Genomic DNA, 27,865 nt, shown 5'->3' with positions numbered 1-27,865 from the left:
GCACGCACATACCCACACGCGCGCACGCGCGCGCACTCCCTTACTGTCAATCACACGCTCACGCCATAATGCGCATGCGCATTGGCGGACTGCGGCCCCTGTCGACCCCACGCCCTTTCCGTGCGTCACCCCGTCCGAAGGACCAATAAGAGGGTGGATTTGGGGGCTGGGCTACAAGGAAGCCGCCAATGAGAGCGCGGTGGGAAGTCCAGGATGGAGGGGAGTAAATCCTTCCTTGGTCCACGTTCAGCCGCCCGCGCGATGATTTATGCGTCCCTTTTATTATTTGTAACACTTTGGGAAGTTATTAAAAGGAAGATCTACTGCTTCCCCTTTTTCGGGTGGAACTGGATGGCAATATTTGTCAGTGGCGCTTATTAAGGAACAGTGAGGCGCAGTGGAAGGCGGTTGGATGCCGGGTTTGTTTGTGTGGATCCTGTATTTTATTACAAGACAGATTATCCTTTTCATTACAAGCTGTAGACAGGGCCAACTTCGAAGGACCTCGTAGCCAAATGATCTTCGATCACTCAGGGAGCTGAAACCTGACACCTTCAACTTTCGCATCTGTATTCTTGACGTTGGGAAGAGCTTCTTGAGGTGTTACAGCCTTTGGCTGCGAGAGAAAGAAGCGAATTACACACACACAACCACCCCCCGCCTTAACACGGAGTAAACCCCGGCTTTTTACGCTTGGATGCTCATTAAGAGTTAGTTGACTTTGTAGCGGATGCAATAAAACTTGGATGGTTTCAGGCCCCAAACAATCCTGGTTTCTGTTTTTCTCTCGCCCCAACCACACCCCCAAGGAAATTGCCTTTTCAGCAGGCGCCTGCGGGAAAGAACCGCAGGAGACAGATTCCCCTTGGAGACCTGCAGTTGCGGAGGAGGGGACTCTGAGTGTATGGAAATAAAGGGGGCCAAGGTACGAGTGCAGGCGGTGAGGGAGGGCTTTCATGTTTGGATTTGAATGTTCAGGACGACTAAGGGAGGAATCTACAAAGCCACAGTACCTGGAGAACAAGCTGAGAAGTTAGTGGTCACCCACAGAGCCGCTGACCACCCTGCCTATGGTTGCGCTTCTGCTCTGTGGAGGAATACTAGTCCGCAAAGGTGAAATAAACTGAAAAGAGCAAAAAAAAAAAAAAAAAAAAAGTACAAATTTGCTACTCCCGACCTCCAAATATAAATACCAGTTTCAAATGTAACGTAAAACAAGATTCCAAGAATTCAGGGATGTGACGATATATTGTCTTCAATGGCTAGGTCATCGGCACTTCAGTCGCCGGTCTGGCGATATTTGTATTTGAAATTACGAAAATCCGTGCAGGAAGGCTGCTGAGGGATAGGGGTGGGGGATGTGAGACCCAAAGAGGAGGCGGAGGAGGCGGTTAGAAGGAACCAAGAACAATTTGATCGCAGGGCTGAGTCGAAGGAAAACAAAACCGTGAACTTCAAAGCTCAAGCCTAATCCCCCTCAGGTTAATTTCTGCTTCCTAAAAAGTTGATCAGGGTCATAAATCACCCGCCACACCCCCGCCAGTCCTGCTTGGTTCCCCGGAGGTTCTCTCCCGACCGCCCGCCGCCTGAGCGCCGGGTGATCCCCCAGCACGAGGTCGTCAGCGGCCCGGAGCAGGAGGGCTCCTGGGGCTAGAGGGGGTGGGAGGAAGGCGGCGGATGGATGCGCGGGAATCAGTTTACTGGTGGAGGTGAGGACTGGGGAAGACGCGGGAAGCGGGGCGGGCACGACCCCAGAGGGGGCCCCTGCGGTGGCCACTTCCATTTTGCCGGGCCCTAAAATAAAACCCAACCTTCAGGTGTGTCTAGAGCACTGTTTGAAGAAGGTTACAGCGTGTTTAGAGATTTGCAAAGCTCTGCCGAGCAGTAAAGATTGGAAAGGCCTGCCTGAGATTTGTCAAATGACTTCCGGTAGTAGAGCCCCTTGAAACCCGGACGAGTCCCTGCAGCCTCTGATTTTGGCTGGTTAGGGGACTGTAGCCAGGTGCTGGACAGTGCGCTAGTGGCACCGCTGAGCCCGGCGCGCCTGGGGAGCAGTGAAGGATCCGCCCCCAGTCTGGAGAGGGCCCTCCTTTAGGGCCAAGCGGTGTGATGGTAAAAGTCGAGTCGAGGATTTTCCCCGGCATTTTCCATGCAGGAAACCCCAGGTGTGGACCAAGCGCCTTGCAGTTGACTCAGGTTGAGGGAAATGTCACCTGAATCCAGGGCTGGCCCTCCGGAAATGAAAGCCATCGCGGTGGAGGCTAGGGAGCGGACCTGCCCAGCCCAGGAAGGCCAAGAAAGTCCTCATCACAAGGGCCTAACGTTCCCCGCAGCAGCAATAAGTCAACAAAATTTTAAGAGAAAGCCAACGGCATTTTGTCAAAAACGCTACAGACAATGATCCTTGCCGTCCTGGACCCTTAGCTGGCTACAGCTCTTAGGAATCCATGGTTCTCCCGGATTCTTCCCAGACGGGCACCGATTTCTTTTCTCTAAGAATGACAGCTTGCACTTCCGCACGCCCCAGAGGGACGCCACTGTCCCAGAACCAACCACACCGCTGTGGTTTACCTGACTTTACAGCCTGGGCTAAGCCGGCTAAAAATAAACAACTGAAGGAGACTGTTGACCAAGGGGAGAGTGGGGAGGAAAGAAAGAAAACAGGGTGTCTGTTGTTGGACGAAAGTCAAGTCCCTCCACTACATCAGTTTTGGGGTGTTTTTTAATGTTGTGATTGTTCCTGCGTATTTAGATATCAAGACGTATATTCGAAATGAAAAATCAGGGCTGGTAGTATTCATTATCATAAATGAATAATTACTTAGATCCACACACGCAAATGTTCTTTTTTTCCGTGGAAGGGAGATTGACACGGTCTATAATAAGATACACACACATACACCAGGATTATATTTCCATTTTTAAAAACATAAAATAACTCTAAAGTTGTTCAGTGATGGATACATTTTTAACGGTTTAAGTATTTTATGATCCATGAGTAAAAGAAGGATTAAGTTCCAGGAAATAACAGATTGGAGATTTGATCGTTTTCCCCTTTGGAGGGGTGGGGAGAGCGGACTAATAGTTTCCCCAAATAAAGTTATACCATCGATAATAAGAATGGGCATAGAGAACTGATGAGAGAGATAAACAAACCAAAAGGAAGACTGAAGCAGTGAGGCATGTTTAAGGATCAGGCGCCAAAATAATGCAAGGGCAAATTTAAAGAAGTCCTTGAGTGTTTATCTGAGGGGCTGTAACAGCCATGGGTGGAGTAACCCCATCTGTCCCAGATGTAACACTTCTCTGCAACGTGCTCCGCGGTTTTCAACTTTGGTTTCTGAACACAGCAGTGAGTGCCAAGGAGGGATCGCCTGCAGCCCCAGGATGCAATGCGGGCTTTGCCGAGGGGCACGTTGGTGAACTCTCCGCAGAAGCTATGAATGCCGAGCCCAGGACTCAGAGACATTGTTCCCTAACTCACAAGGAGAGGACAACCAGAAGAGTTTTCTCCCTTAGCAATCCCTCCCGGGCTGGCGCAGCCAAGGGAAAACAAATATTCTCGACAGCTCCAGAATTAAAATGATTTGCTAATAACCACTGCCAGCACTTTCCAGGGCCCCTGGCCTGCCTAAACTCTTGGTATTTACATTCCTAGAGGCCCCCTTGAGGAACTTGCAGAGGCGCTGGTGTCCTCAGCTCCTGGAGACCTGCACCGGGCCTCCAGGCTCTGGGCAAAATATTTTCAAGACCTGCCCCCACCTTTGCAAAGAACTTGGGGACATTCATCAAGTCTGCAATTCGTTTATTCATTGCAGTATTTCAGGGCTTTCTAAACGAATAGGAACCTATTATTTACATCCGTTCTTTGCACAGATATTTATTATCTGTAGGAATATTTAAGGGTCTGTATTCAGCTGGCCACCTTTGACAGGCGCCGTCACCTCACACTCCCAGGTAATGGACCACACTGTGGCTGCATTTAATTTATTGGGGTGAGAAGTTACTGCAGGAGATTTCCAAAGGGGGCCTTTGCCTCGAAGAGGCCGCGGCTCAACTCCGTAGGTGCTTGGAAAATTATAGTTTTGCCTCGGAAAAACACACTTCAACAAAACGCAAAATCGAGAAAGCATTTCCTAAAGGCGTGAATCGTTAGAGTGTCCACGGAGGCTTAGGGGTCTGTGCATTAGCCTTAGAACACCTTGAAATGGAAAGCTAAATTTTGGGTAGCAAATGGTGGGGCTCTTTAACTTTTTAAAAATCAAATTTTGAAAAATGTTTGAGACCACCAAACACAGAGAAAGAAAAAAAAAATCAGTAAGAAGCCATAAGTTAAAATTTACACCAAGAGCTCGGAAGTTTTGTGTTGAGCTTGAATAGACGAAATCTGAGAAGCTGGTATAACTAGCAGCGCGAACTAGGCATGATTTTTCGCTTGCTTTAAGGCAATAGATCAAAACGAGCAATACTGAAATCCTTTAATAGCCATGCCATTGTGATAAACTCACGAGAGCTCTGGAAACTGGTAAACGGCTACCTGGTGTTAATATTAATGCTTTTTTAAGTCAGAATATTTCAGTGACTCCATTTTCCCTCTAAACTTCAAGGCAACCCAAGATCTTAATATTGTCATTACCACGGCCAACAGAGGGAACCCGATCCGATGTGGTTCTAAAACAAAATGGGATATTAACCGTGTTTGTTTTCACTTTGATCCATAGGAAATAGGTCCTGCGCCCTGTGACCCATTAAACTAATAAGATTATACACATCAGCAGAACGGAGGTTCTAATTGTTTCCATCTGTCCCAGATCTTTGCATTTTAAAAACTAATGAAAATAGGACTTGAGTTACAAAAAAGAAAATATATTGCGAGCGAAAGAGTGACAAAGCTGAGCCGGTCGGACCACACATGAAATCAATTACCGAGAAAAAAAAATAGGTGTATATGGTGTGGCGCTTTTGAGGAAGAAAAAAATGCAGCAATCATTTAATTGATCGGTGGGATGCTCGTAGGTTTCCTGAAGCTAACACTTGAGAAAACCAGCGAATCAGAAGCGTTTCCGGGAGACACACTACACCTCTCCGCCCCCTCATGAATATTTAAAACCTAGACGTCTAGATTTCTCATTTAAATATTCAACAAAATGTGCCTCACAGGCTCCTCTCTCATTGGATTGTTCGCAGGGAGGTGGGGCAAGAGGGTAGAGCCGCGTCTGCCCGGCGCTCAATGAGAGCTTAGACTGCCCTCTTTTACGTCCACCGGCTACTAAGCCAATCCGTGAAGCTCACTTTGACAAGCTCCTCCGCCCCTTCTCCCTACGTTCGTTACAAGGTCCTAGCCAATAAAATGGCTGAATGCAAATAAAAGAACGCGAGCGAGGAACGCCTGCTCCGCCTGCTTCCCCTCCTCTTCCTGGGGCTTGGAGAACTAAGCTGGGTGGGAGGGGCGGACTGCGGGAGGGGCGGGGGGGCGGGGGATGAGGAAGAGGCGGAGAGAGCCGTAACACGTGGAACTGGGTTTACCTCCTGGCTTCCTACCCTGCGGTTCCACCTCCCGCCGGGCGGGGTGCCTTATGGTCATTGGCTGGGTTAATAAAGACGGAGGCGGGTTTTATTTTGCATAAAGAGTGGGCGGGCCTCCCGAGTTCCCCAAGTAACTCGAGAACTGGTGTCCGGCCCCTCTTCCCGGGGGGTATGGGCGGGTCGGGGGTGGAGCCTGAGCGCCTCGCCCAGCTTTCCGCCGCTGGCTTAAGGAAACAAACGGATTTATGAAAAGATTCGTTTTAGTTTAAACTTTACAGGGAACTACATATTTCTAAATGGGTCTTTTCGTTTATTTTTACAGTCATGTATGGATGTACCATGAAATAAGTAGACTTTACCAATACATCCGAAAATAAATTAATTTCCTTCCAATCTGCGTAAAGTCCACGGCTCCCCCTTGGCTTTTTGTGAGGGGAAAATTCTTTTGCAATAAATTATTCTTTTGCTAGAATTCATTTTTATCTTTACTATGAATTCCCTGTTTCCCTAGTTTTCCACTAACAGAGGTAGGGAAAACAGAGTTGAGGTATGTAAAAAGCCAAGAAAGGGTGGAAAATTCTTGCAGGCTAAGCGTTTGTGAATTACTTGTGAATGATGCAAGTGTTAAAATTGTTTCCAACAGTAATATGCCCGAGGGATACTCGGTTGACAATTTTTTAAATAAGAAAATTATTCTTGTGATTTATTTGTTTTGGTGTTAGGGGTTTCTTTTTTTTAATGAAAATTTCCCTTCTGTTTTATGTCCAACTGAACATAAAGTTACCTTTTCAGGACTCATGAAATAAGATGTCAGGTGGCAAATAATTGGAAAAGGAAAGGACGAACACGGATTCCGGGAATCGGAGTTTTAAAATACGATCTGTGCGTTTACATTGGATAACATTTCTACTTTCAGAAAAGTAATTACCATAGCCTGCTCCAAACTAAAATGTGGGAGTTTTTGCTCCTTAATTTAGATGGCTCTTAAGCCACCTGATAAACTAAAGATGGAAGAAAGGGCTACTTTCTTTTGGCGGGCTTGTGGAGCTTTATTTTAACAGAAATTAAGATTAAAATTTTTAGCAATAACGAATATACAGCATCCCGTCCCCAAACTCAGTCTTGATCGCCCTCCTGGAAGACAAGTGACACCTTTCCGTTTTCCAATTCCTAATCCTCCAGCACTGAAATAAAGGTTTACACGTACTATATTGGTTAAATCCTCAGCAGCCTCTCAACGGAGAATAATGGTTCCAGGAAAACTAAGATCAAGGGAAAAGGAAAAGTTTTCCTGATGGATCCAATGTAGTCGAATTTTTTTCTTTGAAGCACTTTTTGACATATAATAAAAGTAGAAAACTTTGCTAATTTACTGCCTTCCTGGAGTTCTATCAATGTGTTGATTACATTTAACTCAACCCTTAATTTTGCAGTCTTAAAAGCAAATGGCCTGAAATATTATTTTATGCCTCCTCCCTGAAATTATATTCAGAAATAGTATTCCACTGCTAACAAGCAATTAAATAACATATTAAAATACACATTAATGCTTATGCATTAAAGATGCAAACCCATCTTTAAGCCAAGATACATTATGTCAGTCGACAATTTGTTAAAATTGTTAATGAAAATTGGACTCCAGTTAAGTAAAGCCAATTAAACATTAGCACTTTTATATACTGAAATGGTCATTTTAAATGGCTAATTTTACAATCTAATCACAAATATATATATATATATATATATATATATTCAGGTTTATCAGTTTTAGGAGTTAGCTCTATATGACCGGTTCTGTTTTAATAAGCTTTGAGATGATAAATAAAATAACAATTTAACAAATCTAAATGAAAATTATTTAATTCAAACTATCAAATTATTTTCTTTCTTTTTTTATGAATAAGGCTTTTCTAGTTCTGAAATAATATATGTTCCTGAAAAGAACCTGAGACGTACTTAAAGGTATGGGGGGGAACCCTCAAAATGTGCACATATTCTCAAAATCAAGAATCCAATTGAATATTTTCCTTTATTTCCTTTCTACCTTTTTCTACATATAAGGACTCGGGTTGTTCTTTTGTTTTGTTGCAAAATTCAGACTGGGCTCTATATTAAGAACTCACTGTTCAAAATTCAGATTTATACTGCCTTTATTTTCTGCTTGAACTGTAACTTTATGGGAATTTATAGTTCCATGGTGCTCATTTTTTTTTTTCAAACTTTGCTTTATTATAAAGAAACGCATGTTCATAAAATAACCATTTGAATCTACCAAAAATAGAAATAAGGTATAATGATCTTTTTATAAATACTCCCCACTGTCACTTGTTTGCATTTTAAAAAAATACAGTATTACCATTTTTAAGCATAATTAATGGGACCTTTGAGGTTAAAACAAAACAATCCACACTTCAAGTTCATTTACTGTGTTGTATACTTTTGAAATGATTTGTTAAAAGGTGCATTTTCATATTCTAATCTAGCAAAGGCCAACTTGAGTTTTCTTTGTGTTTAGCTTATCTTCCACAACCTATACCAGCAATTCCACTTCTGTCCATATAAACATTTTCTCTGAGTTTTACAAAAATTCTTCTTCCCTATACTTCCTACTCCTCTTCAGATGTATTTGTTGATTATTCCTGTTTCAAAATCTTGCAGGAATGCATAATCACAGCAAACCAACACAAAGACACTGGTCTGTTTTCAAATTGCAAAAATTTTCCTTTAGCCTAATTATGTTTTACCAACAGCATCTGCTTCCAATCTATTTGCACTTTTAGAAATACTGATTTTTTATTAATAGCGCCTGCAAATACCAGCAAGCCACAAAGGAGGTGTAATTAAGAATATCATCAAGCAAGTCTTTAACCAAATACATGATTAGCTATGTTCATGGCTTCTAAACTAAGCAGAAGTACATATCTCACCATTCGATTTTACTGTCTCTAATGCTATCTACATCTTCTGCATCTTGATGTTAGGAGTTCCAGTAACAAAGCAAATAAACCTGTTTATCATTAAATCATAAACTCGTAGCAACACAGTCTTTAAATACATCACATACCCTGTAAATTTCTAAGCCAAATTTTTTCCCTGTTGTGGCAGAGAGTTGTGGAGAGAAATCATTTTTACATCTTGGTCCCCTTTAACTTATAATAATGTCCAACTCTAGAATATTCAAAGACACATTCTACTGATGGATTTGAACCTTTTTCCAAATATATAAATAAATCACAAACTGCGAGAAAGTCTAAATCTGTACTTTGTGCTATTTTATTTTACTTAAGTTTATGAAGGACATGAAGTGAATAATCTCATTCATTTTCCAGGGTGGTTTTATGAGGAAAAAAACTTGGAAACTGATTTGCTTCAAGAAGAGCCACAGTTAAGGCCACTCTTTTTTTTTTTTTTTTTTAATGAATGCAAGAATCCAAGAATTGAATATGAATATACAGCAGCATTTAAAAATCTCTAAATAAGAACTGATTGACCAATTACATGCTCACAGCTGGAAGCTGCTTGCTTCATATACATTTTAAAAGACAGCTTTTGCCTTTGTGGGTAAACACCATCCACAAGAAAGGAAATTAAGAGCCTGGTAGGGGTGTTTGTTTAGTTTGTTTCAGGTTTCTTTCATCATGAATGTTTTCAAAAATACTTTAACAGCATGAATTCACCATTGAAGATAGGTGTGGGTGTGGGTGTGGGTGTGCATGTGAAAATTTGAACAAGAAGTGTTTTGTGCTCACAGTGCCATAATTAAGTAATGAAAACAGACTCTTGAAAAAATGAGTGGCTTTGCTAATAGTTACCCTATGTAAGGATCCTATATTCTATGGCTGTTTCTAAAAAGTAGCGAAGCAGCTATAAATTTCATTTGCTATAAAAATGCAATATATAGAATTAAAAAAAAATAGTGCCAGGATACCAGCTTTCTATGCAAAGACAAAATGTATCTGAAGAGAGAAAGAGATACATAGTCTATTTCCAAAATGTAAAATGAACAATCTTTTTTTCCTATTTAGCTTGGGTTCAGTTGAAAATTGCCTCAATTTTCTCCCTTCATATATAGATAGAGGAGGTCAGTGAGCTTTCAAAGTAATATTCAGCTCCCCAAAACTAAGCAATCTTATTTATTTAAACTTGATTGTAAAATGACTCTAGAATCCCTGATAGATCAACTTCTTGGTTAAGGGGTTATTTTCACATTCTCTTGATGGTGAACAGAATGTCAGGCAAAATTATATTTCTTTTTTAAATTTGTGAAATAGTATGGTAGCTTTTAGAGGTGGTAATGCTACATATTTTTTAGAGGAAAATTCCTGGAAAAATAAATGTGTTTCATCACTACAGTCTTTTCCCTCTCTTTTTAGTTTATCTTCTGCAACACATGCAAGATGTCATTTTTATCCATAAGAATATTTGAAGGGATATTCAAAGCACATGAATAGTATCTTGAGGACCAAATTAAAGTGTGAATCTGGCAGTTGACTTAATACACCTGGGGTCTACTTGTCCCGATTTTAAAGTCATCCGTGATTGAAAATTACTATTGTGTGTGCTTGTGTATCATAACACATATGTATTGTAGAAAATTGTAAAAGCACAGAGGCAAGCAAAGTTCACCCCAGACCATAGAAAAACCACTGTAAGTATCCTTGAAATGTTCTTTTTTGTGTATATTTTTTCATTTCAAAAAATTAAACATTGCAATGCTATTCTATAAACTGTTGAGTTTTTTATTACACTTAATAGATAATGGAAATCTTTTCATGGTCTAGGATTTTTGTACATTATTTGGATTAGCTGACAGGTCTACTTTCAATGATCACAACTGGGTTTATGCAACACATTCCACATCATGACCCATTTAAGTTGTGTCGAATTTTCTGGCCTCATATAGAGAGCTGCAGCCCCCATGACACTACATCCTTGTCAGCAGCTGTGACTATTTTTGCAGGGTAAATTCCTATGAGAGACATGGCATATTTTCAAAGCTTTTTGGTCATTTTTCATTTTTTCTTTTTCTCTTTTTTCCTTTTCTTCCTCTTTTTAAAGGGGTATGTGGGTGTGTGTGTGTTTTAGACTTCAGATTTTTTTTTTAATTTTAAGAGTGACCCATAAATGAGCTCTTCTTGTTTTGAAAAATAAAAATATTAAAAATTTTAAAAGGCTAAAATTCCCATAGACCAGCTTCCTCCTTCTCAGTTTGGTGTGTAGCTTTTTAATCCCGTTTGAAGCATATGCATATGTGTAGAAAATATATCGCACCACTATATAGTCTTAAATATTCATTGAAAGTGTACTCTTAGTGATGATTACACATCATTTAAGAGAGGGAGGGGGAGGAGAGAAAGAGAGAGATTAAAAGCATCGTAATTAGGTAACAGGAAAATAAAAGCTAAGTTAAAGAAGGTAATGACTTCCTTATTTCCTTTCCAAGACTGGAGAAGGCTGCTTAGAGTTTAAAGGAAAAATCAGTGATCCCTTCTTAGTGCCAAGTCAGCCCACAGTTTATTCGGACCACAGAGAGAGGGGAAGAGAAGGATGCTTAACTGTCCATTGGAGCCGTTCCTCATTCAGAATCAAACCCCCAACAGTCCTAGCGTGCAGTTGTCTATCCGAGTTGGCACCATCCAGCATTATCTTAGGAGATGCCCAAAAGATGCGTAGAAAATGAATCCCAAGCCTGGATGTTTTTCTGTTTTAATGTGCAACGTTAGAACGAAGTAGAAAAGAATTCCCTCAGTAAGTATCAGCAGTGTTCGGAAAGCAGGAATGACAGAAAGGAATTTAGCCTTTGACTCTCTTTTCCCTAGTTTCGGGGGTGGCAGAGGGAACCCCGGGAGCGTGGGCTTCTACCGGAATGAAAGGGGTGCCTCTGTTATCTTCTTAGTGCAGCAGATGCTGCAGTTGGAGAGCTCTGGGGAAGAGGGCTTAGCACGCTGAGATTCTTGCAGGTCTATAGGCGATGGCCTGAGCAAAGGTCGCCTTCCGGGGCTCCCTTCACCCACCCCCATTCCGACGCGAAGCCTGCAAAGCCTTTGGAGGCAGACGAGCCCTGAGGACGGCACAGGATACAGCTGTATCATCACAGAGCCACCTCATTCCCCTTCCTCCTGACCCTTACGCAAAGATGAGTCTCCAACTTCCTCCCCCCCATTGTAAGATCCTCCATCATCTGCCTCCCCCGTGGGGTCCCTCTTAACTACCATAAAGGTGGGGCGTCGGGGGTGGGGGGTAACGGGGGCGGCAGTGTCGATTAAGAAGAGGAGCCGAGGAAGAGCTATATAAATAAGAAGCATAGTCTGTAACTCCATTCGTTTTCGTTTCTCCTCGAATTTTCTCCCAGTGTATAAATCACCAATCCTGAACTGAAACTCGATGGCACTTAGAAATTGACCAGTTACTCCTTTCTGGTTTTAGACTGTCAAAGTGATGCGAAAATGCCGTGAAAACAAACTTCCTATCAGTAAAGGCACAGCCTTCAGGCTTATGGAAAATACTTTAGAGGCATACTTAGACATCAAATAACAGCTACAAAACATTCTTATACATCAAGCCTGGAAGTATCAGAAACAGATGGGCTCACTTCCTCTATGTATTTCACACCAACTCCAAAAACATTAAGGAAGAGCCTGGAAAAAAAAAAAAAAAAAAGAAGAAAGAAGAAATGTTTTCCATTTGCTCATCCCATGTTGGAGAACACCCAACGCTTTCTAATTATATGGTTTTACTGCACTGGGAAATTAATTATTATTGCTTCATTAGAGGTGCTGACAAACATTTGATCTTTTAGAAACGTCTGGCTTTTCTTTTTGCAATCTCTTTTACAAAAGCATCAGGTCTTTTGAGGGGAAAAAAAAAGTCCTATAGAATTTCTAGGTTCTGGCATCAGAGCTGATGCCATATTGTCCACAAGCAAACTAAATCTTTGCACATGCATCCTTTGTGGGGTCTTCCTTCATAGCACAGAAGAAGGGAGATACTTATTATCTTTCTAATTAATATGAGCAAAGTAGTCTTTCCTCCTCAATTTAAGCCATCCAGATTTTTCTAATTTTCTCAATTTTATGCTTTAAATATTTTCTGAACTTCCATTTCTTTCTGAACTACAGAAAAGTCTAGGAGCTATGACTATCTCTCCACCTGTGTCTATTTAAATGTTTATGAGTGTGTCAAAATGTATGGATTACTAATATCCAAGTGCCTGGGGTAGGAAAGAAGTTCCTACTTCCACATGCAAATATAATGCAATTCTAGACCTGGAAGACTGTCTGTGAGAAATATTTATTCTTAAAGAGCTCTCCCTATCATTGCCTGTTGCCCTCTTTGATTGGTCATTCTGTTCTGTTCTTCTGGTAAAATTCATCAAGAGTTAGGATCAAAGATGGAGACCCCAAACTTAAACCAGTTCCTTCCTTCCATCTTCTGTTTATTAAATCAAGAGTGAAGACCGGGTGAATTCAATTACTCCTTTGAAGCCCACATCTTTGTTTTTGAAAGGCAGATCCCCTAAGAGCAGCATAACGTGAGCATCTGTTCATCTGAACAATCCACATACGTGCCCAGATTGTGCCAACTTCAGTTTCAAACACAGTCTGGAGTGTAGCTAGGCTGCTTTGCTGGCCCGGCCACTCGCCACCTGTATGACCCTGGACCAGTTTTGTAAATTTTCTGTCTCTTTTTCTTTTATCAGCACAGAGTACTAATGTACTTTATCCACAGCCTCATGGGATTGGGGTGAAAATTACACCAATATTCATAAAGCTCTTAGTGCCTGACATTCAGGAAGCAATCAAAGGATTTTTTCCCCTAAGTTTACAAGTGATAGGTAGCTCATTTGACTATATAGCTAGACACTCTATTTGCCTAAAAATATAGGATATCTAAGCCTCTTCAGGAGTTTTCAGAAAGGTAATGTGGTCCATATATTGGGATTAAGTCAGTGCCCCATGGGGGAATGACAAGGGGCTTCCTATTCTACCATCTTGCTGATGTCACTTGCCATATTTAGACCTCTTTAAATGCTTTCTTTTTTTCTTTATTTGTTGTTTCTCCTCCTCCTCCTTCCCCTTCTTCTTTTCATGTAGGATTAGTGCCATGCCTATAGCAGGCACCCAATAAATCATTTCCTAATGAATGAATGCAGAAAGAGTGGGCTATGACTTCATTCTTTAATAGTAGGGGGGGGGTCGTGTCGGTGAAGAGCTGCAGCATAAGTACCTCCCTAAGCATCTGTGAGAAGCCGGGATCATCACCAAGGGCAGAAACAGAATTCGAAGTGGCCAAGAAGTTAGTTTCTAATGACGGAGCCGGTGGCAGCTGACAGCGGACCTGAGTGGAGACAGGCCCCCGAGAGTCAGGCAAGCTGCTCCTCAGCTTTGACTCTCCTGCAAATAGTGTAACACCCCGGGAGGCTTAGCACCCCCTCTGGCGACAATGAGCGAGGAGAACCGTCCTCTCGGGGTCCTGAGCCCACTGTCTACTGTGCTGGGCAGGTCTGGTACCACCTGAACCTCAGGTATTTCTTCCTAAAAGGAGGAGGCTAAGGCAGCAGCAAATGAGTAGGGAAGTGCTCTGCAACCTGCATCAAACAACGAAAAAGCAAGTTAAAGGCATAATCATAACTAAACTAGAAATTAGGGTTAACCCGAAGGAGGGTGTTCCTAAGAATTTTCAACATCATATGAGACCAGATTTTACAAAGAGATTGTGGGATCCTTATTCGGGAGGAACTTAAGGGAAAGAGAGGAAGGAACAGCTGTGTGCGAGGTGGAGGAAGGGGAAGGGTGGGGGCCGGAGGGGGTGGGAGGGTGGGTGGGGGTGGGTATAAGGGGTCCCAGGCAGTGCTTTTTGGCTTTCAGATTCCAAAACCATGTGGGCTCTAAGAGGACGCACTGGTGCCCAGGGGTGCTCGTGACTGAGGAGGTGCCACCTCTCCTGTGGCATCCAGAGGTGCAAACCAGCATGGCCCGCAGGTGTGCTGGGATGTGAGAGAGGATGCATCTGGAAGAAATGGAAAAGCTGCAGAGCTGCTGGCTTCACAAGATCCTAGTGGATGGGTGGTCTCTCTCTATTTTTTACTTTTTAAATTTGTCTTTTCAGCGCTGCACCCGCAGCATATGAAAGTTCCCAAGCTAGGGGTCAAATCAGAGCTGCAGCTGCCAGCCTATGCCACAGCCACAGTAACATCAGATCTGAGCCACATCTGCAAACTACACCACAGCTCACAGCAACACCAGATCCTTAACCTGCTGAGCGAGGCCAGGGAGGGAACCTGCGTCCTCATGGATACTAGTCAGGTTCATTACCACTGAGCCACAACGGGAACTCCCAGGTGATCTTTTTTCAGAGAGAGAAGCCTACCCAGGTGCTATCTCTTTTTAAAATACTGCCAACCAGGTTTTATAGGATCTGAAGCTCATAGAATCTGGGGGCCCCTCTTTGAGGAAAAGGTCAGGAAATTAAAAAAAAAAAAAAGAAAAATTAAAGTGAAGCACAAGGTCTTGAAAGGGGCCCGTGCAGACGAGGGTCCTGAGGCCTGAGCTTCATTATCTCTCTGAACCAGCCTGCCTGCATCCTTGTTATTTTCCTCACTCTTCGGATGGGGGAACGGAGGTTCAGAGAAAGGAGAGAACCTGTCCCAGGGCGTGAACCAGCTCCCAGTCATTCTCATTCGTGTAACCCCACACTTGGAAGTACAGTGGAGTCTCTTTTCTCACCTATAGAGATTGCTGGGGCCTCTGCTCATGAGACACAATGTTTATGGCAGTGATAACAGATGGAAGCTCTAGTGTCTACGGCACAAGTCAGGAACATGCTCGCAAAAGTGATCCAAGAAAGATACCAGGGAGCCAGTCGGGCACCATCCCTCTCCAACTAAAGATGAAAACTGAAGCCCAGAGAGGGTAAGTCACTTGCTGAACGTCACACAGCTCGCGGTGACATACATAGTTGGAAGTAAGAGTCTGCTCCTGAAGTTCCAGTTCTTCGTTGCCAACATCATCATTAGGGTTCTAATTCCACAAAGCATTCTTTATTTACATCCTAACCAAGCACAGTAAAGGCATTCAAGACTCGAACAATTAACCACACAGTTTGATTTTTACCTAATCTCTTTTTTTCTTGTTATTAACTTGTTGGCAGTCTACCATACCAACACAAATACAGAAAATGTTATCTCTTTCCCAACACTTTTTTTTTGGGGGGGGAGTTGTTTTTTGTTTTTTGGGTTTTTTTTTTTTGCTTTTTAGGGCCACACCTGTGGCAAATGGAAGTTCCCAGGCTAGTGGTTGAATTGGAGCTATAGCCGATGGCCTACGCCACAGCCACAGCAATGTGGGATCTAAGCCGTGTCTTCGACTTCCTCCACAGCTCACGACAACACTGGACCCTTAACTCACTGAGCGAGGCCAGGGATCGAACCCACAACCTCATGGTTCCTAGTCAGATTCATTTCTGCTGCACTACAACAGGAGCTCCCCAATACTGTTTCAAAACACCTAAGAGAACTGCATTCAGAGGTTTCGAATGAACAAAACTTAGCACATGTGGTAGATTTTCACCTAATCGCAATGATAAACAGTATCTGTGTTCTTTTGTTGGTTTATTTGTTTTTGTTTTTGCCTTTTTAGGGCCATGCTCAAGGCATATGGACGTTCCCAGGCTAGGGGTCGAATGGGAGCTATAGCTGCCAGCCTACACCAGAGCCACAGCAACGCCAGATCCGAGCCACATCTGCAACCTACACCACAGCTCATGGCAACACCAGATCCTTAACGCACTGAGTGAGGCCAGGGATTGAACCCATGACCTCATGGATTCTAGTCAGGTTCTTTACCACCGAGCCACAAGAGGAACTCCTATCCATGTGTTTTTGTCATCTTTGAAGATGCTTGGAAAAATCTTCAATCATGACCTTTGCAAAAAGAAAGAGTTTTCCACAAGTTTTACATTTGGCTCTTTTATTTCCTGGTGCTTTCTATAGTTGACTAAAGGGTATTTGTGAAAAAAAGTTACCATGTCCTTTTGCTTTGGTGTCAGTGAAGGACACACTGCCATCTCCTTTTAATTAACTTTTAAAAGATCATTTGCCAAATACAAGACTAAAGGCGCTCTGTCTCCACTGAGCTGGCTACATCACTCCCCTGATCCCAAACCCACAGATAAAGTTTACTGACAAGAGAAGCAATTACCTTTCCTGTTTCCTCTCTTCCTCGTTTTCCTACCCTTGGCTACCTCTCAGGTGACTGAGAAATTGCTCAAGATGAGCCTCTAAAGCTGTGCTATCCTACAGAGCTCTTTGCAATGATGGAAATGTCCTATAGAAACACTGTCCAACATGGTAGCCATTAGCCACACGTGGCTGTGGAGCACTTGGAATGTGGTTATTGAGACTCGGGAACTAAATTTTCAGTTTCCTTTTATCTTAATTACATTTCCATAGTCACGCGTGGCGAGTGGCTCTACTACTGGAGAAGATATAGAACATGTCTGTCATCAGAGAAAACTTTATGAGACAACATCGATCTACAGAGTTGACTCCTAAGCAAGGGCTTTGAGACTCTGCTCCCTGTCTGACCCTGACATGAGCTTCATCTTTGCGACTGAGCTGAAAGGCCCCCAAAAGGGCTTGGTAAAGGCTCCTGGGGCATCAGGAGGAAAGGAGTTGGGCTAGGGTGGAATCGCTTCATTGGTTCCTACACAACGAAACCCTAGAATATATAACAGAGAAGGGACCTTAATCCCTGCCCCTCATTACAAATGAGAAAACCATGGAGCAATAAATGAATGACTTGGAAAAAATGAACACATCCAGGGAGTAGCAGAGTCAGTCTCCTAATTCCCAAGCCAGCCTTGCTTCCTCACACCTGTTGTGAGAGCCAGGGAAAGTCATTCTTCCAACAGACAGGTATTTTGTGTTTCCTCTGTGCAATGATTCTTGTGTGTAGGATCACTTGGGTGGGAGATGTGAGTTGGTGCCTCTTGTGGAGGAGGAGGGGGTATCCACCAGCTCATCTCAAAGGGCTGGGCAGAGGACCAGAGAGGGTGACAGACCATCTGTTCGCAGTGAAGGTCCCACAGCCCAAGAAGCACTTCAGTCCAGGGCAGATCAGGATAGTTGATCCCCCTAAGACTAATAACATCGCCGATCTTTCAGAATCTAGATGAAGCAAGGAATCAAAGCACGTACGCCCCTGGTGTGGGTGGCTCATGCCTTTACTTTATAGATTTGGAGAAAAAGAAGTTTCCTCGGGGTAACACCCTGGTATTTTTTTCCTTCGTCTGCATCCATGTGTTCTTCTAAAACCAACAACCCGTGAGCAACCCTGTTTTAAGTGGACCATATGCCTCCTTACACAACACTGCGTCTTAAAACAGACCCTTCAAGGACCATAACATGATTTTAAAACAGAGATACGGCACGATTAATCCACAATGGAGAACTCTGTTCCGGAGGCTGAGACTGGTTATTCCAAGGTGAAAGCAGGTATACAGTCGTCCGTCATCTGCATCCAGCCTGGCGTGGGTGGAGGTCTGGGGATTTATTTCTAAACGCCTCTTTAAGAACAACCTGTTTCCACTTGAGTCAGTTCTAGACAGAAGCATAATTCAAGTGCCCACTGAACACCTGCCTCTGGCATCAATTGTCCAATGCCCCAGGAGGAGGGAAAACAGCGGAGCATACCAGAAAGAATCCAGGGTTAGGGGACAAGAATCCGGCTTCTGGTTTTAATTTTGCCTCTAAGTAGCCTGTGTGACCTTGGGAAAGTCACTTGAAGTCTCTGATCCTCCATTGCCTTATCTGCAAAAGAGAGTTCCCCATACCTGCCCCAATTGCAGCGAATAGGAAAGGACTTCAAAAAGTACAAAATGTTACACAGGGACAAGATTTATCGTGTGGGGCCTCTGATAAGCGAAGCTGACCTTTGAAAAATGTAACCATCAGGCACAATTATGCGGCTCCACACCGAACCTTCTCTTAAATCACCTGCCTCCCTGAAGGACAGGAAAGGAGACAGACGCATGAAGGCAGAAAAGCAATAGCACAAACAAGCACTAATCCAGAGAGAATATACAAAGGTCCAGGGAAGCCAGAAAAGTCACATTGCCTCACGCTGGCATGTTCTTCTGTGACAAAGACACAACCGCAAAGTGAGTCATTTAAAACAAACCACGAGAACAATGGCAAGATCCCCTAAAGGCAGAAATATGCGTAAGACACACATTCCATTCATGTGTCTTTATGTATTGAGTCTCTAGCCTTAGAATGTATGTCAAGACATTTTTTCTTGTTGTTTCTGCTGGTACACAGGGCATCACAACAATTAAACCATCCTCATCTGAAGCCCAAATTAGACTCCTTTTCCTAGAACTTTTTTCTTTTTTTTACTGATAGTGCCTACGTAGTTGGCTTCTGCCACAATCACACTGCATAATAAACAACAACTGAACTTCAGGGTCACCCACAAATAAACATTTATTTTTGCTCATGAATCTAAAGCAAAAATAAATATTTATTGGTGATAAACATATCAGTTCTGCTGATTTGGGTTGGGCTCACTAATGCACCTGCCATCAGCCACGGGCTGGGCAGACAGCTGTGCTGATCCTGGCTGGTCCCTCATATACACAGAAGAGACTAATACAGGATACAGCCATCTGGGATCTCCTCAGATGAGCTGACCTATAAAATATAGGACACTAAGTTCCACCAGAATTTCGTATAAACAAAAAAATTTTTTTTTTACAAATAAGCATGACCCAAATATTTGCTACATTTAGCAAGCTTATACCCCTGTGTCTCTTTTGTCCCTCTAGCAGATGACCCTGGCACATTCCCATTGCGAGTCTGGGGAAAGAACGGCGGAGGCAGACACAACTCCTTGGGCTCTGGGCTCAGAACTGGAACATTGTGTTCCGCTGGCCAAAGCAGGTCACAAGCCAAGCCCAGACTCAAGGACTATAAAGTCCTACTGAGAAAGACATAGATACAGGGGACGTGAAATTTGGGGCCGTTTTGACCAACCATCTAGCCAATGGCAAACGCACTAGCCAAAGACATGGGTACAATACCCTACAAGAAAATGTACTCAGAGGAGTTCCCATCGTGGCTCAGTGGAAATGAATCTGACTAGTATCCGTGAAGATGCAGGTTCCATCGCTGGCCTTACTCAGTGGGTTAAGGATCCTGCAGTGCCATGACCTGTGGTGTAGGTTGCAGATGTGGTTCGGATGCTGAGTTGTTGCTGTGGCTGTGGTATAGACAGCTCTCATTAGACCCCTAGCCTGGGAACGTCCATAGGCCACAGGTGCAGCCCTAAAAAGAACCCCCCCCCAAAAAAATAACATTTTTTAAAAGAAGAAAGTATACTCAACAGTCACTGGTCCTTTCTAATCAAATACAGTCGAGGGGTGACGTGAGGGAGGGTTTAGGGCCTCCAGCTACAGCACAGAAGACCTGGTTTCTGGTCCAACTTGGGAAATCATCTCCTTTGTCTGCTTGGCAGACGCTTCCCTCAGTTTCTGCATCTATAAAATCGTCACTTTGCACTCACAGGACCGTGCCGCTCTGAGATTCGACATGCTTGAATATTTTAACTCGAGCCACTTGCCTTCTTCCATCATTTCCCTCCAGCAAACTCTTCCAGCCTAATCGACTTTATGACTGTATTAGCAAAGCTATAACTTAAAACCACCCACTATGGTCCTCACTGACTGCTCCTGTATTCAAAGCAAATGTAATCACCAATACACAGCCAATAAAAAAAATGGAAATCTCCAGGCCAAGGGGACATCAGCTTCTGGCAAGGAACAAGCCTCTTGAATAAATAAATCTGCTTTGCCCAATATTTCCCCCTCTTGATTTGAAGAGAGACAGTAACCCTTTTCCTGTCATTGAATTAATTTGCTAGAAGTGGCTGTAATTTCTATATAAATCCTGAGATTGTTTCTAATTTACATGTTATATACGAATGTTTATGCATGTGGTGCCGGCCTAATGTTCTCCAGGGATCCTCTTGGAAACTGTATGAATCATGTAAACAAAATTAGAGTGAAATAAAAAAGAATGTATGATATTTTCTTCACTCGTGCTAATTTTTTTCTAAGTTTGGTTTTCTCCATAATGGTCTTCCTGCTGACTTTAATTATATTTATGGCACAATTATCCCGCGCTGGGCACATCCTCACGTGCTGGCTGCTCATTTGGCGTCTGTCTGGGTTGGGGAAGGCCCTGTAGACAGAGGGGTGGTCTGGCTCATTTGCTATTTGTCCCCTGGGGGGCTGCTGAGGAGGGAGGGGGTAGAAGGTGCGACCATGGCATCTCCGCGGCTTTGCTCCCTGCCCCCCCACCCCCCACCTCCCCTCTTTTTGATGAGGATGAGTTCGGGTCACGGGCAAAACTGAAACCAGGTCCAGGGAACTTCCTCGGCCTGCGGCCTCCCCAGGGTGCTATTTGAAGACTATTACCACCGTTAATTAATGATTCGCCAGCTGTCTGCCCTGATTTTATAGCATTTATGTATGCGCACGCGTTGTATTTTAGTCTGTTCCACAGACTAAACCAAACACAATGAACAAGACATGAGAATTAAAATCCCTGATCTGTTGCCGGCAAAAGGCCTGCTTCGTTGAGGTGGTTCTACCTCGTGTCATCACAGGGAGGCAGGGCTCACCTCTCGGGGGATATTGTGGGAGGTGGCCTCCTCCGAACCTCTGTTCTGCTGGGAGGTCCCTTCAGGACCTGAAGGGAGCAGGCCGGGCTTCTAATCAGGGCTACTTAGCAGCTCAACGGTCTGGATGGCCAGGCCACAGCTCTTCAGAAAATGACACGGCTCCAGGTCTCCTGAAGATTTGTCAGCAGGAGGTGTCCGCATCTCCTCGGGACCCCTTCCTTGTCATAAGCTCCTTTCTCGAAATAGTAAATATTGTGTCTGTGATGGTTTGGGCAGATCCGTGTCACAGTTTATCCTAGGGACCGTCACATACTCAGGAATAGGAGAAATTTGTGTCGGCTGATTGCTAACGTTCCTCGAATCCCGGGAGTCAGAATTGGGGGTGTTTTGTCACGAGTAGCTTGGTGTCTGTCACTTCTCTAGGCTAACCCACATCCGACGCAGCCATCCTCATCCAAGCCTTGGACCACTCCTTTTTGAAAGATCAAGGAAAACTATAATCTGCCTACAATAAAGTAAGATACAGCAGAGTGGCTTGCCTTGTGCTGAGCCATTGAGCAACGCACACAAAGACACTTTATCTCACAATGCGAGGGGTAGAAGACGACACAGCAGAAAGGCAACATGACCCTTAGAAAGAAGGGAGGAGCCACAAACGAGTACTGAGTGTACTGAGCGTACGCCATGCGCCAGGCCTGTACTCTGTCCGGTTTCACCTTCACAGCAACTCTGCCTATATTATCATTGTGTCCATGATGAATCTGAGACGCAAAGTTATCTCTAAGGGAGACGAACACAATTGAAAGAGCACATGGATATTAAGTGCCAAGCCAGACCACCCCTGCCAGAGATGCATCAGAGGCTAAGAGAGAAGGATGGGCAAGAGCTGGAGGAGGTGGTTTTGGGAAGCACACAAAAGACTTTGGCCAGAGAGGATAGCTGTAGGGGTGGAGAATATTCTGGAAGGGAATCTGAGTGAGGCACGAACAGAACGTGTTCTCAGGGACCAGTGAGGGTGCTGGCCCGCGTAAGGCCCAGGCTGGGGTGAGAGTTCGTCCACTCCCCACACTCTAGGTGTTGGAAGCTGGCTCAATCTGGGCACACTCTGAGTTGTTCAAAGGGTCAAAGAAGGAGGCACGGTGACCCCATGGTCACAGAGTCACAAGGGTCCTTCCACTGCTTGCCCGGTGTCTTTAATTTTTTTTGGTCTTTTTTTTTTTTTTTTTTTGCCTTTTCTTGAGCCACTCCTACGGCACATGGAGGTTCCCAGGCTAGGGGTCGAATCGGAGCTGTAGCCACCGGCCTACGCCAGAGCCACAGCAATGCCAGATCCGAGCTGCGTCTGCAACCTACTCCACAGCTCATGGCAACACTGGATCCTTAACCCATTGAGCAAGGCCAGGGATGGAACCCACAACCTCATGGTTCCTAGTCAGATTCGTTAACCACTGCGCCACGACGGGAACTCCCCGGTGCCTTTAATCTATAGCCAGAGGACCCTTCTAGGCTTACAAGGCGCTTAAATCCAGCACGTAAATGTATATGTAAACACCACTACTTCCGAAAACAATTAGTAGAATCAGTGCCCAGAATGTGAGCATAAAAACTGGACACCTTAGTGTTCTGAATGCCTGAGAGGAAGCGTATTTGACGTTGGCACAAAACCTCTACCGTAACACCATTACTTTTTGGAGGGTTTCCCTATTTCTAGATTTCTCTAGGACGCTGTAATTAATTCTGATGTGTTTATGTTCTATTCCAATATTCTGCCCATATTACCCTATTTCTTCATCTGTCCTTATGAACATGAAGATTTTTGTAAAGGTGGGAAAGAAGGAAAGTAAATTTGGGGAGATCATAAGATAGAAAGATTTTTTTTTTTTTTAAAGTTTTCCTTTTCAATCTTGAAGCCATTCAAGAAGAATTCAATGGACAAGGTCAAAACTAGTTCACATACCCTGACTTCCTTACACCCACAGCTTAATGATCTAAAAATAAAAATCAATTCTTGTCTGAGGGTTGGGAAGAGCTCATAATTACTTTAGAGCAAAGCTCAGAATGGCTGTGCCTTCTCCCGCCTTCCATTTCTTAGACAGGAGAATATCATTTTTCAAATCCAAGGCACTGTCAGTATCAGACTGCATGGTAACCAAGTAAGAAAATCTCTGTTTAAGATGAAATAGTTCTCATCGTTATACTCTTTAGGCAAAAAGGGGGCCCCTTCTTTAATGCTGCCTCTAGAGTGGCAGAGAAGTAAAATGAACCAATTGTTGGTTAGAAATCTTCTCCCTTAAATAACTGGTTCATAATCATTTTTCATCCTGCTTATCACAGTAGTATTTTGAATCAAGAACTTGCTTTGATTTTCATAAAAAGCTAGCTGCCCCCTTTTCCAGCTTCTGAATTTTGTTTCTCTTTAATCCCAAGATCCAGAAGTATTTGGAACTTCATTACAGCTCACACTTTTAGCTGTGATCCTGGCTGGGGTGAATTTCTAGGTTGTTTGCTTTATTAGCTTTTATGCCATTAAATAAAACCTTAGACCTCTGGACCCTGATGAATTTCCCATCACAGCTACACATCTATTTGGATACCTGGATATTTGTAATCGGGACAGCTTTCTGTTTTTATTAGCACCTTCTTAGAGAAGTGCTAGCCTTCCAACCAGATACAGTTTTTAAAAACCACTTCCCGGAGTTTTCCTAAAATTTTAAAGTAACTATCAAGAGTCTTAGGTGTAAAGATAGGCCATAAGATGGAAACGGAAGAGTCTATGAAAATCTCATTGTAGGCAGAGCAATTCCTTGCCACTATTTCTTAATTCTACCCCATAGGAATGTAACTGCCCTCCTTCCCCCAGCTAAGTCTATATGGTCCCAATGAGAATCCAAGGGCAGGTGTGGGAGGGGTCAGAGGAGACACAGGCCGGCCATCCTCCGCCTCCGCCTCCGCCTCCGCCGCAGAAACCTACATGATGTGGTCGGATCTTTGCTGCCTCGGATCCTCGCTGCCCCAACCCGGCTTCATCCATTCTCCACCACCACAGCCTTGGAGAAGCAGAACGTACCTCCTGAGTCTCCAAACCCTATTTTTAATCAAAATGTAGACATTTCCACAACCTGATTTCTTGTCGGCCAAGCCAACTTTCTTTTAAGCCCGGTCTGTTCTGTGAGGCCAGCTAATTAGCCTGCCTGTACCAGAAGTACTCACTTTTTATTACCTTTAATAAAACAAAGCCAGGTTTGAGGAAGTGTTGGATGTAAGCTGTCTCCAAAACCTCAGGAAGGGAACCCCCACCTTCCAAGCCCCCTCCTCCGCCCCCAGTAAGATTTGTGGTCTGGTTAGAAGGACCATTTAGATGATGAAAGGAACCAGTGGACAGCCCCTGATTTATAACCAGTGTGATTTTTTTTAATATCCACCAAATTAATATTTTTATGTCTGTTCCCCCATCAGGTTGCTTCGGGTTGAATTTCAACGAGGGGAGCCTGCCAAGACCATGTAGTAAAATACAAACCGATCGTAAATCCCAGCGGGGGTGGGAGAACGTAAGACAGATTGCTAACACCTTGGAAAAAGAGAAAAAAAACATTTAAACAAAAAAGGTAGGAATTTGCTTTCAAGTCGACCAGGCCCAGCAGGGAGCAGGAGAGACACAAGCCGGCAGAACGTGCACGCTGCTTCGCCTTCCCAGGATCACTTCCCCGCAGACCCCCAACCCACAGGAAGCCACTCTGGCAGGTACATCGGGCCCCTCGGGCGTGCCCACGCCAACGCCAGCTTCTCTGGGATGTGTGTTAGAGATAAGGCAGAAATGCTCTCAAATGAGCACCTTCGAGAAAGTCGAGTCTTTCTGCAATCCCTCCCCTTCGGAGCGAAGGTTCATTCCCACAGCTCATCAAAGTCCGCTTTCATTAGTGCCACGCCGAGGGAAATAAACGCAGCTGGCAAGACGGAGTTTGAAGCTGTACGAAGAAAGCCATGTGTTTCCTTCCTAAGACTAAAATCATTTCCCGACGAGGCATAAAGAGCTTTTACAAACTTTCTGGATGGATGTGTCTTGGAGGGAGCAAGTCCATTACTCTCACACCCGCACTGTGTACCAGCGGGAGAAACAGAAGCCCTTGTTTGCTTGGTTTTATAACAGGTTGACTCTGCTTGAGCTTATACGGAAAAGTAAACGCCCTTATACTCTAGCTTATTATTACACCGATGTGGCTACGCCACAGGTCCACTCACGGCGGCTTGGCGGAGACATAACCGCTACCCGCAGGAGAAGCCTGATACAGCTCAGCCGATGGCCCATAAAACAGATGCTAGTCCCTCTGTCCACACCAGCATCACAAAGGCATCTCACTAATCCTTCTCGTGGGCAGCGCTAAATCCTGGACCCATGTTGTCGTTTGGTGCTGTCACTTGCCTATCCCTGGGTCTTAGGACACACAATTTCATCGCTGGAGCCAGAGGACCCACTCAGCAGTGTACTGAGTGACATCTCCTGCGTCCCAACTTCACCAGGCACTGAATTTCATGGAAACCAAACTGCTCCTGCTCATCACGCTTTGCCAAAAAACAAACAAACCAAAAACCCTGTGGACCTTTGTTTTACAGACTCTGGGTTCAGAGGCGAAGTCATTGCTGAGACTTTCTGAAATCTTGTGACCAGGCAAAGGTGCAGCCCCCAGAGGGACCAAACAGATGTGTACAGAGACTCACACTGAGTGGAAACGCGTGGAGGAACCTAGAATCTGGATTGATTTTTTGGCTCAAGGATATAAAGAGTTTGAATTTGTCAGCATGGGCGTTTCATCGTAACCATTAAGGGAGAATTGCGTGTGTGTGTGTATGCATATACGTACTTGTATATATACACACACACGTACACGTATACGTGTGTGTATATATATATATATGTAAAGGAATGTTGAGTTTAGTTAAATAGCCTAAAACTTTAGCAGACTCACACTAGTCCCCACAAACCCAAAGTACGTGAAAAAAATTTTTTCTGGAGTTCTCGTTGTGGCGCAGTGGTTAACGAATCCGACTAGGAACCATGAGGTTGCAGGTTCGGTCCCTGCCCTTGCTCAGTGGGTTAACGATCCGGCGTTGCCGTGAGCTGTGGTGTAGGTTGCAGACGCAGCTCGGATCCCGCGTTGCTGTGGCTCTGGCGTAGGCCGGTGGCTACAGCTCCGATTGGACCCCTAGCCTGGGAACCTCCATGTGCTGCGAGAGCGGCCCAAGAAAATGGCAAAAAGATAAAAAAAAAAAATTTTTTTCTAGAAAGGACATTAGTAGAACAATCACTGAATTTTGGAAGAGGTCTGTAAGTTAGATAGTAATACTGGAGCCATGTTGATTTCCTCGATTTACTTCCTGAACTGTGGTTGTGTAAGTGAACTTAGGAAATGCACACTGAGGTATTCAGGAATAAAGGGCTACATGTCGACAACTTCCAAACCACTCAGCAAAGTATTACCACAGAGAGTTACACACACACACACACACACACACACACACACGAGAAAGCCATCATGGTAACATTTGAAGAGTCTCAATGAAGCCTATACAGGAATTCTTGTTACTATTTTTTGTGGGTGTGTCTCTTTAGGACCACACCCAAGGCATGTGGAGGTTCCCAGGTTAGGGGTCGAATCGCATCTGTAGCTGCCAGCCTATGCCACAGCCACAGCAATGTGGGATCCGAGCCATGTCTGCCACCTACACCACAGCTCACAGCAACACTGGATCCTTAATCCACTGAGCGAGGCCAGGGATCGAACCTGCATCCTAACGGATGCTAGTCCGATTCATTTCCGCTGAGCCACAACAGGAACTCCTCTTGTCACTATTTTTGCAATTTTAATGTAGATGGGAAATGATTTCAAAAGTAAAACAATTTCTTTAAAAAGCCTTCCTATTTTTTAACGCCAGAGTTACTGTCTCCTTTGCTTTTTTTTTTTTTAATTGAGGCAGAGTTGACATATAATATTATATTAGTTTCAGGTTTGCAACATGATTCCACATTTGTACACACTGTGAAATGATCACAGTCAGTCTAGTCACCAGGCGTCACCACAGTTACAAAATTTCTTGCCTTTTTGGTGAGAAGTTTTAAGATCTGCTCTTAGCAACTTTCAAATATGCAGTACAGGAGTTCCCGCCATGGCTCCATGGTTAACGAACCTGACTAGTACCCATGAGGATGCCAGTTTGATCCCTAGACTCACTCAGTGGGTTAAGGATCCGGTGTTGCTGTGGCTGTGGTGTAGGCCAGCAGCTACAGCTTTGATTCCACCCCTAGCCTGGGAACTTCCAAATGCCTCGGGTGTGACCCTAAAAAGACAAAAGACAAAAAAAAAAAAAAAAAAAAAGAAAGAAAAAAAACACAGCAAATGTGCAATACAGCATTGTCAGCTGCAAGCACCGGGCTATACATGACATCTCCAGGACTTGTGTCTTTTTTTTTTTTTTTCTTTTTCAGCCGCCCCCACGGCATGTGGAAGTTCCGGGGCAGGGGTAGAATCTGAGAGGGAGCTGTGACTACAGCACAGCTCTAGTGATGTCCAATCTGTAACCCACTTCAGCACTTCCACAGGGACCAGCCGGACCATTAACCCACTGTGCCACAGCAGGAACTCCAGGACCTGTACTGGAGGTTT

At 44.0% G+C, this 27,865-nt stretch overlaps 1 long non-coding RNA gene across 1 annotated transcript in view; it reads right to left on the bottom strand.

Moving 5' to 3' along the window:
• Positions 1-8,889: 8,889 nt before the first annotated feature.
• Positions 8,890-27,865, bottom strand: part of LOC146395063 (uncharacterized) — a 137,574-nt gene continuing 118,598 nt past the window's right edge. Inside the window, exon 2 of the long non-coding RNA XR_014834137.1 lies at positions 8,890-12,164. This is a non-coding gene — a long non-coding RNA (uncharacterized LOC146395063). The remainder of the gene's footprint in view (positions 12,165-27,865) is intronic.

The sequence above is a fragment of the Sus scrofa genome, chromosome 18 (genome assembly GCF_054392235.1).
Source record: "Sus scrofa isolate SSC_HxYL_T2T_F1_AM1 chromosome 18, Sscrofa_HxYL_maternal_Yorkshire_Landrace_v2.0, whole genome shotgun sequence".
Lineage (NCBI taxonomy): Eukaryota > Metazoa > Chordata > Mammalia > Artiodactyla > Suidae > Sus > Sus scrofa.
This window is presented reverse-complemented; position numbering and strand designations above follow the sequence as displayed.